Here is a 6,986-nt window from a genome sequence, read left to right on the forward strand (position 1 = left end):
GCTCTCTGCGACTCCCCCCTCATTACTCTTTAAAGGGCCAACACCTTCAGATTTATACTTTTTAACATTTATATAATTGAAGAACATTTTAGGGTTAGTTTTACTCTCTTTGGCAATTAATCTCTCGGTCTCTAGTTTGGCCGCTTTTATTTGTTTTTTACATGTTCTATTTTTTTCCTTATAGTTTTTCAGTGCTTCCGTGCTACCCTCCTGTTTTAGTGTTTTATATGCTTTCTTTTTGTCATTTATTGCTTTCTTTACAGTTCTGTTTATCCACATTGGTTTCTTTTTGTTCCTTAACCTTTTATTACCATACGGTATGTACCTCTCACAATGAGTTTTTAGGATGTTTTTAAAGATATCCCATTTTGTGTCTGTATTTGTGAGGACTTTGTCCCAGTTAGTTTGGCCTATGGCCTCTCTTAGTTGGCTAAATTTAGCTTTTTTGAAGTTTGGTATTTTTGTTCCTCCCTGTAGAAACGCTCTTTTGAATGATAATTGGAAGGTTATTACTTTATGGTCACTATTTCCCAGGTGTCCCCCAACCTGCACGTCTGTTGTTCTGTCAGGTCTATTGGTTAATACTAAGTCCAGTATGGCCGTCCCTCTAGTCGGGTCCTGAACCAGTTGGGAGAGGTAATTGTCTTTGGTTATTGCCACGAACCTGTTTCCCTTATGAGATATACAAGTTTCAGTTTCCCAGTCTATATCTGGGTAGTTGAAGTCCCCCATAATAACCACCTCATTATGATTTGCCGCCTCGTCTATCTCGTTTAGTAGTAGATTTTCTGTGGACTCTGGTATATTTGGTGGTTTATAGTAAACTCCTATTAGTAATTTATTGTTGTTTTTAGCTCCATGTATCTCTACCCACAGTGACTCCACATGTTCATGTCCCTCACTTATATCTTCTCGGACTGTGGGCTTTAGACAGGACTTTATATAAAGGCAGACCCCTCCCCCTCTCCGGTTTTGACGATCCTTTCTAAACAGACTGTAACCTTGTACATTAACTGCCCAGTCATAGCTATCATCCAGCCATGTCTCAGTTATTCCCACCATGTCATAGTCCTCCTCACACATCACTAATTCCAGTTCACCAGTTTTATTAGTCAGGCTTCTGGCATTAGTATACATACATTTGAGAGGTTTATGTATATTTTTTACCCTACACCTTTCCTTCTGAACTGTTCTAGTCCCTCCTTCCATTCCTCCCCCATTCTTATTACCTTGCCCCCGGTCTCTATCTGCACTATCTTCCCCTCCTATAACGTAATTACCCTCCCCCCAGTCCCTAGTTTAAACACTCCTCCAACCTTCTAGCCATCTTTCTCCCCAGCACAGCTGCCCCTTCCCCATTGAGGTGCAGCCCGTCCCTACGATAGAGCCTGTAGCCGATAGAAAAATCGGCCCAGTTCTCCAGGAACCCAAACCCCTCCTTCCTACACCAGTTCTTGAGCCACTTGTTAATCTCCCTAATCTCCCATTGCCTTTCTTGTGTGGCTCGTGGTAGAGGCAGTATTTCGGAAAATACTACCTTTGAGGTCCTTGCCCTCAGCTTTTGACCTAAATCCCTGAAATCATTTTTAAGGACTCTCCACCTACCTCTAACTTTGTCATTGGTTCTGATATGGACCATGACCGCTGGATCATCTCCAGCCCCTCCCAGTAATCTGTCAACCCAATCCGCGAACCAAAAACCGTGACACCATCCTTGTAAAAGCATATCTGGTGAGAGATCTACCTTTGTTTCAGGGGCATATGTTATGCAGAGCTGTTCAGTCAGTTGTAATTGTTACTCAGGGAGTTGTTTCTACTGTTAGCTAGACATGTAATCCTATGTATAGGCAGCCATTTTACCATGTGTTTTCACTATCAATGCAAATTTTATAGTACATGCTATGCTATACTTTATACTTATACATGTTATTTGTATTCTTGTTGTTTTACCAAACAATCCTGTTTTGCCAATCAACAATCCTATTTTAACAATAAACAAGTTAGACTACAAAGAACAGTCCTCTTATTTGGAAGACAGGAATGGTTTATGCTGAATGTCAGACTGCACACTGTGTGAACGTGTATGAAGACCGAACAAAGATGTTATTTTGTAAGTGCTATGTAATAAAGCGTGATACATTACATTACAGTCTTTTTGTCCTTCTCTCCCTTGGTTGTCTTGGCTTCCATGGAGTGATTAACGGAGTCTGAATGCTGAGAGGATTGGGGTCCAGAGGCTGTAAAAAATATCCTGTTGAAGCTTTATGCTATAGGAAGAAATAGGCCCTATGTGTGGAGACCTGAATACGGGAGAAAGAAAAGTATAGACTTATTGTGGAAATTTTTGAGCAGGTGCATGCACAGATCTCATCTGACTCCATAGAAAAACTTCGTATGGGCTCCCTGTCCCACCTATTTTCCCAGTACAGGTGCAATAATCACTTGCAGGCAACACAAATGTACGTGTTTTTTTTTTCTTAAGTGGCGGAAATTTGAAAAAAAAAAAAAAGTTATAAAAAAAGTCACCCTCCTTCTCACCCACTTTATTCAAAAGTGATTTAGGTTTTTCATAAATTTGGTACCCATTCTGGCGACCATATTTCTCAATGAATTTACACTAGAAACTAGCAAAAATACATTAATAACTCTACTTTCCTTGTATTACAAAGCTGGCTGCCTGCAGCCACCACTAGGGGAGCTTAGTGCATAGGCATTAAAACAGTTACCATTTACTGCAATGAAAACTGAAATACTTCTTTGCAATGAACTTCCCCTAGTGGTGGCTGCATGAAAATGCAGTAGGGAAAAGAAGGAGTTCAGCACCAGGCCCTCTAGCGGTTTTATGGTCTGCCTCCATTGAATGTATGCCACTGTTTTCTGGAGGTCTCATATTGTGCAAGCAGTTTTGCACTTTTAAAAACATAAGTGACTTTCCAGCTTCAGGACTATGGGAGAGATTTATCAAGTTTTTTCCATGAGAAGAGCCTAATTTATCAAGAGGCTGATGCCTCTGTAGATGCCTTTGTAGCATCTCTGCTCCTCCAGAAACTCAAACCTACGCCAGCTAGGGGCTGGTGTACACTTGAGGTAAAACAGTTTCTAGTGTAATCTGTAGTAAATCTGGCGGTCTATGCTAACCCCTGCCCCCTCCGACTAAGCCATGCCTCTTCCCCACTAGTGATAAAAATTTGAGACACTCAGTCTGGAAGTTTTGCAATTCAAATGTGTTTATTTTTTAATTTTTCTGCATCATCCATATGCCCGTGGTAAATTAAGGAATAACAGATTATTTCTGACCAGACGTTTCGGTCACGGTGGACCTTCATCAGTGGTCATGTTATCTGGAACAGTATTAAATACATATTTAAAGTGTTTTTACATGGATGGCAGAGCATGAAGTCACATAATTAATAATATAACATAACAAGACAATGAATAATTTACAAGCAAAATTTCATAAAGTTATAGCAGCAGAGTGGATAGGCGTCCAGGGGTTGGTAGAGACGTATACGTATAAATTAATGGAAAATTCATATATTCATAGTAATCGAATATAATTTGTCAAACATGATTATTTGGATGTGAACAGGAGGTCAGAAATAATCTGTTATTCCTTAATTTACCACGGGCATATGGATGATGCAGAAAAATGAAAAAATAAACACATTTGAATTGCAAAACTTCCAGACTGAGTGCCTCAAATTTTTATCACTTGGATACGGCCTAATAAGCCCTTGATCGGCACCGGTGATACTACTTGAACAGAGTGCGGTTCCTCACTTCTCTACACATCTTCCCCACTAGTGTCAAGAACCTTTAAAAAGTCCAAAATTATGGTGTATGTATGTTGTGTACCATAATTTGTGACTTTAGTAAATGCCCTCCATTCTGTAGCTTTAGTAAATGTCCCTAGTGATGGACGAACATCGGCCAGGACGATTCGCAAATGCGAACGCGCTTTCGCGATCAAATGTTTGCGAACCGCGCGTTCGCGGCAGGCCCCATTCACTTTAATGGCAGGCGAACTTGAAAAACCTTCAGGACATATTTGCAGCCAGCAAACACTTACTAGAAGTACACAAATAGTCCCACAACATGGACAGTGACATACCAGAGGGGGAACATTGGCAACAATTTCCACAAAAAAATATGAATTTTAATCAGGGGCCATTTTTATGCGTCTTAAAGGGAAACTCTCAAAAATGTGCCCTGCTGGAGCCTAGAAAGAATTTATTTCCTATCGGTTTGTTGTATACAAATGTGCAGCACTCCACGTTTTTGTATCCTGCAGAGTCTATTAAAAAAATGCATACGTTAAAGTAATTTTTTTTTCTACCATGGAACTGTATGGTGAACGGACACCACTGTACGGCATCAGTCTGAGGCATCTGTTAACGCATATATTTTTGGTATGCATTAAATGGATGGCAAAAATAGCATGTGAACCCAGTACACAGCGGAGCAGTGTGGCGGAGAGGGGAGGCCGCCATGTTCCGACAGAGCGTTACCTTGTCCTTGTGGTCAGGGATGAGGACTGTGTTTCTCAAGGATCATTTTCTACTGGGAAATACAAGGCACAGTATAATACACTATATATACAGTATAATATAAAGATATTAGCACTACCCCTGAATAATTAGGTGGTCATATATTATATAGAAATACGTCTATGTAGGCGTATTTCTGACATAGATTGTGGCACAAAGATCCTTAGCACCGCAATCTGCATATTTTTCCCACTCATGCCAGGTCTAAAAAAGGATGGCGTGGGCAGGGAAAGGGATACAGTTATGGCCATCCAGTTATTGGATACCACCGCCATACATTGACCGGATAACACCTCTGTACAGTGACCGGATAACACCGCCATACCGTGACCGGATAAAAGGGTATAAGAGGGCACAGTACAGGGAATGACTAGGGGCACTGCACAGGGTGTGGTAAGAGGGCACAATGCAGGGTATAAGGGGGCACAGTACGGGGTGAGGGGCACAAAATGAGGTGGGGGCACAGTCACATGACCCTGTGACATTAAAAGGTCCTTATGGTGAATGCGGTTCATACGCCACCATAATGAGAGGCAGGGGAGTGAGACAGGGGTGTGATTATGTGGCTAGAGATTAAAAATGTAACTGTCGGCCAGTGCAGACCCCAAAAATTAGGCAATAGGCATTCACCTGACAGCAAAGAACTTTGGATTCTGTGGCTAGAGATACATTAGGCAGTCGAAGGATAAAAATGTAACTGTCGGCCAGTAGAGGCCCCAAAAATTAGCCAATAGGCATTCACCTGACAGCACAGAACTTTGGATTCTGTGGCTGGAGGTCAATTAGTTGGTCACAGGATAAATATGTAACTGTCGGCCAGTACAGGCCCCAAAAATTAGGCATTTTATGCCGCTGTATATACATAAGGCAAGTACCTTTTTTTTGTTCTGGGTGGTGGCGGATATGTGTGGGCTGGCATGAGGAAATTCAATTACACGTGGTCATCACAGGTGTTAAATTCCTCTGAGATGCATGCCTTATTAATTTTTAAAAATGTGAGGTAGTCCACACTGTCGTGAGCTAAGCGAGTGAGCTTATCGGTCATGATCCCCCCTGCTGTGCTGAACTTCCTTTCGGACAGGACACTCAACGAGAGGCAAGCCAAGAGTTCCATGGAAAATTGTGCCAGCTCTGGCCAGAGGTCAAGCTTGCACACCGAGTAGTCAAGGGGTTCCTCACTTCTCAGAGCATCTACATCGGCCGTTAACCCGATGTAGTCGGACACCTGTCGGAATAGGAGCTCCTGAGGCTGGATCCGGAGGGGGGCTGTCGATCGGTTGGCTGCAAGAATGATCTCATATCCGAAGTGACCAACACATCTTTAAACCGCCCTCTTTTTGCAGGAGCGGTAGGATTGGTACCCGCACCTGTTTCGCTGTGGGTGGAAATTTCTCTGCCAGTGCCCGCAACAGCAGAATGCAGCATGTCTCGCAGCAAGGCCTGGAAATGCTACATTCTGACAGCCCTGTGTGATGCTGGTAACATGTCCGCCATTTTGTGTTTGTACCGGGGGTCTAAGTACGTTGCCACCCAGTACAGGTCCTTTACCTTTATGCTTTTTATACGGTGGTCCCTCTTCAAACACTGGAGCATGAAGGCCCCCACTTGCACTAAATTGGAAGCGGTGGAGTGCCCTGGCTCCTGCTCATTGCCCAGGAGAATGTCGTCCTCGGTCTCCTCCCTCCAGCCACGGACAACACCAGGGATCCACGAAAAGTTTAAAGCCTGCTCTTCTTGATCCTCCTGCTCCTCCTCCCCCCTGCCACCATCCTCCTCTGGCTCCTCTTCAGACTCCTGCTGACATGTCTCAGATGGAGTAGCCCCCCCCCCCCCCCCCGGGAATTCATTCAGCATTGCTACTTCCTCATCTTCCAACTCCTGCTCCTCGACGGCTTGATCAATGACACGACGCAATGCACGCTCCAGAAAGAAAGCGTAAGTTACGATGTCACTGATGGCGCCCTTGCTGCGACTAACCAGTTTGGTGATCTCATCAAATGGCTGCAGAAGTCTGCATGTGTCGCGCATGAGCAGCCACTGGCGCAGTGAAAAAAAAATAACTCCCCAGAACCTGTCCTGCTGCAGAGTTCGTACAGGTAGTCATTAAAGGCACGTTTCTGCTGGAGCAGCCTATCAAGCAGATACAAGGTGGAGTTCCAGTGCGTCAGGCAGTCACAAATCAGACGTCTGACGGGCAACGGGCAAGTGGTGTCGCCACTGAACGTCAGCAAGGCGAGCCATGGCCGTGTAAGATCTTCTAAAATGGCCACAGATTTTCCTGGCCTGCCGCAAGACGTCCTGGACCCCGGGGTATTTGGCAACCTGCACAACTAAGTTCAGGACGCATGCAATGCACGGCACGTGTGTCATTTTGCCCTGTTTCAGTGTGCTCAGCAGATTGGCACCGTTGTCGTACACCACTTTACCAACTGTCAAATT

Source organism: Bufo bufo, chromosome 2 (assembly GCF_905171765.1).
Source record: "Bufo bufo chromosome 2, aBufBuf1.1, whole genome shotgun sequence".
In the NCBI taxonomy this organism is placed as follows: Eukaryota; Metazoa; Chordata; class Amphibia; order Anura; family Bufonidae; genus Bufo; species Bufo bufo.